Source organism: Asparagus officinalis, chromosome 9, assembly GCF_001876935.1.
Source record: "Asparagus officinalis chromosome 9, Aspof.V1, whole genome shotgun sequence".
Classification (NCBI taxonomy): Eukaryota; Viridiplantae; Streptophyta; class Magnoliopsida; order Asparagales; family Asparagaceae; genus Asparagus; species Asparagus officinalis.
The window spans coordinates 24,788,977-24,798,888 of record NC_033802.1 but is presented as its reverse complement, the minus strand read 5'-3'; positions in this window follow the sequence as shown (position 1 = coordinate 24,798,888).

Genomic DNA, 9,912 nt, shown 5'->3' with positions numbered 1-9,912 from the left:
TGGTCGGAGGAGGCGAGCTCGGTGTGGGTTCGTGGACGAGAGAGAGGAAGAGGGATAATGGTGGCGGCGGAAGAGATGAACAGTAGGAAGAGAGAGAGGAGAAAACATTTAAATATATATAAAGAATTTTAGGGTTAGGGTTTAGGTATTTAACTAAAATAATTAATTACGGGTACTTAAAAAATTAACTAATTATAGAATATTTATCTACAAACAAAAAACGTACATGTTGTGCTATTACAACAATTGATACGAAATAGTCGAAATATACACATATTATACAATTAAACGAGAATAATTAAAAATAAAAATATATTTACTTATATTTAAAATCAAATAATTATAGGATAATTATGTACACCGTAAAACATACCCGTTATACTAATATGATAGATAATATGTAACAGTAGAAATAATACAACTAATTATACAAATAATACGTAATTAATAATACAACGTATTATACAAAAATATACGTAATAATAATAATAATACAAATAATACGTAATTAATAATACAACGTATTATACAAAAATATACGTAATAATAATAATAATACCACATATTATTATTATACAAAAATATACGTAATAATAATAATAATACCACATATTATTCAAAATGATACGTAATAGTATCTGTAACACAACTGATAATTTTTAGAATTTTTTATTGCATTAAATAAATTTATAAATATTCAAATCATTTAAATAAATATAAAACTTAAACTTTAAATCATAGAATAAATATTCAAATCATTTAAATAAATATAAAACTTAAACTTTAAATCATAGAAAATTATAGAAATTCGGGAAAAATATAAATACTCTTTTAAAAATAATAATTAAATATTTTAAAATATTAGAAAATTATTTTAACTAGTATCAAAATTCATGATCCTTACATTCTACCCCCCTTAAAAAAATTCCGCCCTCGGAATTAAAATAAGAACCCAAGGACAAAGATATGGAACGAGAATGGATACTCGCAAATCGACGAGACAAGAAACAATGGGAAGCCCCAGAGTTAAATTGTGATAAAGCAAGAATGGAGAAACAAGAACCTTGCCCATTACAGGAGGAGGAAAATACATCTAAAGTAGTATTCATAAACCAATCCTATCATAATATCATTAGGCAATGCGAAATAAGGAAGTTCATATGCAAATAAAACTAAGAATGAACTATTCTTATCGGTGATAACTTGGTTGTTCACCTCGGCTTCCATAGCTGACATCATAAACATCTGACAAGGTGGTTGCTGCCTTTGCGCTTCCTGATAAACTTGTCTCTGCAGGGGAAGAGGGTCTGCTCGAGGGTAGGTTTCATGCTGAGCTGGAGCTGCTGAGGCTGATTGAGGTAGAGCTGGAAGAACTGCTCGAACTGGAGGTGGGGGCAAGCTGGCTTGTTGTCGCTGCGGACATTCCCGGTTGACATGGTCAGGAGATCTACAATTAAAGCACAGACGAAGACGTTTGGGGCACTCCTGATGGGTATGCCCATGGAAACTACAATAGGAACACTGCACCGAAGGCCGGTCACGAGTCTGCACTCCAGGGCGCTGATATGCTGAGAATACTGCTGCCTCTACGTGGCCTGCTGCTGCTGCTTCGGAGAAGGACGCTCGACAGTCCTAGCTGGAACTACTGGTGCCCTGCTCTGAATCATATGTGGGTCTTCAGGTTCCTTCTGCACGCTCTCAATCTCACGTGTTGCATCTAGTACTACATCGTGCGTCGCAAGTTCTCTACCAGCTAGAGCAAAGCTGATAAATAATCGAATTCGAATATTTATCAGGCCCTTCTAAAACTGATGCCTCCTGATAGTGGGGTCTGTAACAAGATGATGAGCGTATCGACTCAAGGAAGAAAACTCGGCCTCGTACTCATCAACGGATCTACCTCCTTGCTTGAGTTCAACAAACTTACGTAAAATCTCGTCCCGAGCCGACTGAGGGAAGTACTTCCTGTTGAAGCGGTCTGTGAAGGTATCCCACAAAATCGGTCTCTCCAAATGATCCTTCTCTGCAGTCCACCAAATCCGAGCGGTGTCGGTGAGCTGAATATCCATAAGGTCCACCCATTCAGCAGGGGCAATACGGGTCACCGTGAGAATAGTCTCAGTGACCTTCAAGAACTTCTCCGCTGCTAAGGGTCCTTCAGCACCTGAGAAAGAAGGGGGCCGCATATACCGAAACTCCCTAACACTAGACTCTGGACGAGGGGAAGGTTGGTGCTGAGGCTCCCGCTGCAGCTGTCCAGCTAGGTGCTGCTAATTCGCCACTAATCCATGAATCATCTCCAAAAGCTGGTGCGGTTCCACTTCAGGCGGCGGGGTACTGCTGCTGGGCTGGCTACCATTACCACGCATAATCGCCATGGTTCTAAAGAAAAAACAAGGATCAAGAGGATAACCAAGGTTAAAATCAAAACAAAATATTAGGAAAATAGGAACTAAAACATAGTTATTTAGAAAATAGTATAAGGACTTAATTGTAATCTTACGAATGAAATATAATATGTGTCTAAATTGTCTACTATATTCTTACTAGTGGAGACTCGGGACCGTGACCCGCATGGGCCACCACTAAAATCTGTCACGTCCTGCTTCCCAAAATACCCGGGAATCAGAACGTGAACAAGCCCGAGACTTATTAGATTGAGAAGAAATATGCGCTATCATTTTTTTTTCTCAATCCAATACGCTATGCGTCAAATACATAAATCTCAATCACAGGTTCCCGATCTCAATAGCAAGAATATAAAGACAATCCAGAATAAGAAATAAACATATCATCCATGGTAAATCATCACAGACATAAAAATATGGGTCAAACATACCCTTATTACAAAACGGTCCAACTAGGAATAAAAATACATAGTCTATAACGAGAGAAAATACTGATAAAATAACTAAATCCATCATCAAACAAAAAAAATATTGTAAAAGAGTTCTAGTGTTCGTCAGCTACTATAGAAGAAAACTTCTACGCTTCAGCTTGTTCTTCTACTCCATATGCAAGACGCTCCTACTGAGAATCCTCTGGCTCTTGTACGATTCCGAACTGAGGCTGTCCGTCTCCTAAATCTGACGTACACCAGAGAAAATAGGTGTACGTCAGCATGCATGGCACACGGTAAGATCCCACATGGAAAAATATAACGGTCATATGACCAATGCAAAAACCGAACGGAAATAACAAAAGAAGCATGCAACTGGGGATATAACCAAAACAACATGCAATCCACTACTAAAGAGAACAATCTAAAAAATCCATAAACATCCGAATAATAAAGTCAAACAACTAGATGGAATTAATACTTAAAAATCTACAACTCGAGACATAGTACGTCGAGCGAAATAATCCAAAATGGAATTAATACTTAAAAATCTACAACTCGAGACATAGTACGTCGAGCGAAATAATCCAAATAAGGAAACCCTCATGTATATACATAGTACGTCGAGCGAAATAATCCAAATAAGGAAACCCTCATGTATATACCATATGTCTTGAATTGTAGATAATTAAATATTAATCCAGATCTATGTATGAAAAGAAACACCACTGGCCTACATCTCACAAGAATCCACAATCATCCAAGTGACGAAATCATACTACTAGCCATCCTATCACAACTCACTGGTCCACATCTCACTAGAGTCAAAGTTCACATTATCGGATATCTGGTTAACAACCACATCTCACTAGTACCTCAGACCCGCCCCAGTGCTGGTGCGTGCTTGTAAATAATTAATAATCACAATATCACCACTCCTCAAGCTTACCCCAGTGCGAAACGTTTCACTGGTGCGTGCTTAGAAATAAACAACAAACACTTCCGATCACTGTTCCTCAGACCCACCCCAGTGCGAAACATTTCACTGGTGTGAGCCTGGAAATAAACAATAATCACATCCGATAACATGAACATGGACTTCCCCATCCCAACTCTTCTTGTTTTCTAAGTCAAATTAAAACTCTGGTTCACCACCTAAACTCAGTCAACACACTCACACATGTCACTAGGTCTATTCATGATGCACAAGGCAACTAAGTCATGAACTACTAAGGTTATCAATCACTACAAGAGGCAATAAATAAAACTAATTATATACAATGATAACATGGCATGTCAAACATGATTAAGCAAGTTCATAAGGCATGAGTAATAACAGCGAATGAAATACGGAAAGCATGAACAGAGTCTACACAACATAAAAACACACGTAAATAGACTTCATTAATATCTTACTACTGAGTTGTCCAAACTTCTCCTATAAACTAACCTTAATTAAATATCCTATAATATAATAATGCAGTAAAAAGGAAACTGGAAACTGATGTCGTTTTACACATAAAATGTCACGCTCTACGACTATCAGTCATACTACCATAAATAATAAATATTCTTTTTCCAAAATTATTCTTTAAAACTATTTCTCATAATAACTCATACTACCATAAATAATAAATATTCTTTTTCCAAAATTATTCTTTAAAACTATTTCTCATAATAACTGATTTAAAACAAAAATATTATTCTTTAAAACTATTTCTCATAATAACTGATTTAAAACAAAAATATATATTTGTTAATTCCTTTCTGCATGAAAAGTAATATTTTCCTATTTTATAAATTACCTTTATTTTATTTCTTTTTTGTTAATATTTTGTAAATCTAATTTTAACACTTAACTTGTCATTTCATGTCCGTAAATACTTAGATATAAATATACAAAAACTATTAATGTCTTATAAAATCTATTTACAACACATACGTTTATCATTTCATGCTCGTAAATTCTCAGATATAATTACCATAAAATATCTCATTATTATTTCAAAAAAATTTATCTAATATCATATAACATCATTCCACGTCAAAATGCATATTAACAACCATAATATATATTTAACTAAATATTTAAGCGGTAATAATTGTAAAAACATCTACATGAGAGTCCAGATCTTGCATCGGTGCATCGAACAAATCGACGCGGCGGCGCGGGTCGGATCCGACGCGGGGCACGACGTCGAGAAGAGCTCCGACGAAGGGCTGTGGCGACGGAAGGTGGCTGGAGGAGGCTTGGCTCATCGACAGCGACCATAAAATATCTCATTATTATTTTTAAAAATTTATCTAATAATCATATAACATCATTCCACGTCAAAATGCATATTAACAACATATTATATATTTAACTAAATATTTAAGCCGGTATATTGTAAAAAACATCTACAATGATGACGTCCAGATCTTGCATCGGATGCCATCGAACAAATCGACGCGGCGGCGGCTGGGTTCGGATCCGACGCGAGCGGCACGACGTCTGAGAGAGTCCGACTGAATAGGGCTGTTGGCACGGAAGGTGGCTTGGAGGAGGCTTTGGCTCATCGACAGCGGCTTCGCGGGGGCCACGACTTACTGTGGCTTGGGTTCGTCGGAACGTCGGAGCAGGAGCGGTCGGCTCATGGCTGGATGGCGGCCGAAAGGCGAAAGCAGCGGGTGGTGATGGAGCTGGTTGTTGGTGGCCGGAGCGGGCGTCGCAAGTTCGGGGCGGCGAGCTCTACGGAGAAAGCTGAGCGACGGACGGGTCGGGTCTCGGGTCAGTGAGGAGGGAGGAATGGAGAGCGGTCACCGGGGAGAGGGCCGGACGGAGATTTGGTGAGGGCCGTAGGGGCGGCTTTCGTCGAAAGCAGCGAGCTCAGGGGAATGTTCGGCAAGGGATTGCTGGGCTCGTGGCTGAGGGGACGAGCAAGAGGCTAGCAGGCGGTTCTGTGGTGGCTTGAGCATGGTCGGAGGGCAGCGGTGTTTTGGTCGGAGGAGGCGAGCTCGGCGTGGATTCGTGGACGAGAGAGAGGAAGAGGGATAATGGTGGCGGCGGAAGAGATGAACAGTAGAAAGAGAGAGAGGAGAAAAGATTTAAATATATATAAAGAATTTTAGGGTTAGGGTTAGGTATTTAACTAAAATAATTAAAATAATTAATTACGGGTACTTAAAAAATTAACTAATTATAGAATAATTATCTACAAATAAAAACATACATGTTGTGCTATTACAACAGTTGATACGAAATAGTCAAAATTTACACATATTGTACAATTAAACGAGAATAATTAAAAATAAAAATATATTTACTTATATTTAAAATTAAATAATTATGGGATAATTATGTACACCGTAAAATGTACCCGTTATACTAATACGACAGATAATATGTAACAGTAGAAATAATACAACTAATTGTACAAATAATACATAATTAATAATACAATGTCTTATACAAAAATATACGTAATAATAATAATAATATCACGTATTATTCAAAATGATACATAATAGTATCTCTAACACAACAGATAATTTCTAAAAAAATTTACTACATTAAATAAATTTATAAATATTCAAATTATTTAAATAAATATAAAACTTAAACTTTAAATAATAGAAAATTATAGAAATTTGAGAAAAATATAAATACTTTTTTAAAAATAATAATTAAATATTTTAAAATATCAAAAAATTATTTTAACTAGTATTAAAATTCATGGTCCTTACATATCTTAATATTTAAAAACTTACCACCAACTCATAAAACATAAAAATTATAATCACCCAACTTAAAATTTTAAATTTTTTCAAAATATAATATTAAAGTTAAAAAAATTACAAAACACACCCTCAAAAGTTTAAAATCACAAAAGGCTAAACTTTAACAAAGAAAAGAGTAAATGTTTGATATCATTTCATTATGATATATAAATTTAAGTTTCAATTTAAAGTTTATCATCCATTTTTAGCATCTAAAAGTAGTCTAAGTTGACGCCAATAAAAAGTAACAATTACGATAGATTAAAACTATCCAGTTAAGGAATAAAAATTTAAAAAATATATGATAGATTAAATATTAACGTTACTGTATAAATTTAAGGAACTACATATAATTTAGTAATAACATTAATTGATAGAAGACTAAATTGCATAAAACTAACAAAAGACTATAATATAATAAGTTAGCATTAATTGATTATAATGTATAAACATTCATCTTTGATGTTTATAATTTTTATAGAGTGAAAAAGTATAATGAATTTTGCATGAAAAAACTATCAGAAAGTGTAGAGATATCCTTTAAAAAATAAAGTTGTTTTTATTTCAAATAGAGAAGTGAAGTAAATAAACCCAAAATATGAAAACATTCATGAATCACTTGAACTGACATTGATAAAAGGTATAATTTTGTCCTAATTAAAAAAAGCATTCATCGTGAAAGATACAAGAAAAATTAGTTTGTATTTATAAATTTTCATACTTTATTCTTGAAATACTAAATGAATCATAAACTTAATATAAAATTATATATAAATAATCTTGCAATAGAAACTAAAGTGAAGTTATTAATATGTTGCGAGATGTAATAAGCCAGATAAGATGAGAGAAATCATTAAAATTGTAACGCCCCGCCCGGGAATCCCGGAGTCAGTACGCTATTAGATCTGATGGACTGACCTCACAAACCACCACATGTCTTTTCAGCACGTTTTTATCCTCACTCACGCGCTCCCTGGAAAACTTCCCAGGGGGTCACCCATCCTAGAATTACTCCAGGCCAAGCACGCTTAACTTTGGAGTTTCTAAGAGTTGGATTCCCGAAAAGAAGATGCATCTTGGTGGTATGAGTATTCCAAATCAAATCTATCAATACTAATCATATCACCCTCTCAAGGGTTGGGGTATTACAAAAATGGACAAAAGGGATATACATGATAATTAGTTACAATAGCATGAGTAAAAAAATTAAAACTGATATTTTTCTTTTTCCTATATGTGGTATGACTCTGCAAGCAAATTTATTTAGGGATATGACTATCGGTAAAGGATTAGTTTTTAAAGACACGATCAAAGATAAGCACATAAAAGCACTGTTAGATTTTAAGATCTTTAAATATTAAGGTAACATATTTTACTACTAAAATTTTTATTAAAGGTCACTCAACATAAAATTCACATTATATCTGTCTCAAATTTGTAGGTAAAATGTGCATGTTATTGTAAATAGTGTTAACAATATATACCAGCACAAAGATACAACTTATTAAAGAAATAATAGAGTGGTAAGTAAACCAAGCAAATATACATATAACACAATAAAGAAAAAATATTACACTTTAAAGCCAATACGCATGGTTTATTCATAACAAGCTGCTAATATAGAAGCATATCCATCAAGGCTTTTTACAAATACAATACAAATTTAAACTATTGATATATGTAATAATCACAATATCAAGGAGGTATGATCTTATAAGATCTACTCTAAAATTTTCACAATTAAACTTAAAAATACTCTATAAATATGCGGACACACTATTGGACCTATAATGTAAAGATAACTACTATTTATAATAAAGTTGAGCCGTGGTTCTAGCTTGCAAAGGCTACAACAAGAAGATTGCATAGAGATGTTAATAAGAATGTCCAAATGATAAATATCATAGTATTACTAATAAAGTAGTACCAAGGTTGAGTAATATCTCTTCTTCATGAAATAAACATATCAAGATTAAATATTAACATTATAATCTAAGCTAATTTGATAATAAAAAATACAATTATTTAGTTCAGATCGTTATAGAAAATAACACAGATAGAGTAAAAGTAACATTATTTAACGTGACAGAAACTCCTATTGGATACACACCAGAAAAATTCATTGCAGAGAAAAAAGAGGTAACTCCTAATCTTATTTAAAAAATAAATTAGAAACACAAAATTTTTATATATATGAAATTAATATTTAGTCTCATTGAAACAAAAATAATAATCAAAGTCTGTATTTCTAGAATTTTTGTTGAACATCAAAAATGCATTCAACTTATTTGTTAAGTAAGACGAGAAGACAAAACATGAACGAGCTTAGGAAAAAATAATTACACAAGAAATCCAGCTCCAGCCTGATGTCACAATCAATATAGATGATGAAGACACAACTCTAAAATTGCTCAGAAAAAATATAAAGGTGGAGAAGGATTGATCTTAACTCAATAAAGAAAGTAAACCAGAAAGAATAAAATATATTTTTTTAAATATTTTATAGAATAGCTTAATTTTTTGACTAAAACCAGGAATCTTTAGAAAGGATTTTCATGAGCTCTTTTAAATATTTTTATATGGTTATGTGAATGCTTTTATCATATAAAATATACTAGAGCTAGCATTAACCTTTATTCAATGATTTTTTCTGAAGTCTATCAATTAATTAGCAACAAACTTCATATTCTTTTTAGTTTCATTTTAGCCCACTTTTAATTAATCATCTTGGTTTTTTTAGCTTTAATTATTCATTTTTCTTTTATAACACTACTTTTTTAAAAGTGTTTTTCAATTTTATAACATTATACTTTCAAGTTTGGTTTCATGTCGGTCCAGATCACGTGGAAATTTAAATTGGCTTTAGATTACATTTGTTTCCTATTAATTTAATTATCAACATAAAAATTTAAATTTGATGTAGCCTATTCAAACAAACATTAAAGAAAATAAATAATCACAATGCTAAAATCTAAAGGCTTATAAGTGAGCAAAAACGATCAAAGTGGAACCGAGGAACAAATTTTAGTAAAGAAATAAATTAAAAATATTTAATCATGATATTTAACCACGTGCATTGCGCGTGCATAAAACCTAGTTTGTGTGTGTGTGTGTGTGTGTGTGTGTGTGTGTGTGTGATTAATGAGTATCCTATATCAAGAAGGGGATCCCCTCCTTGACAATGATATAGCACAATCCCAACCATGTGAATAAAGTAGAAGAGAGAATTTCACATGGTGGGGATTATGCGACATCATTGTCAAAGAGGGGATTTCCCTCCTTAACAATGATACTCATTAATATATATATATATA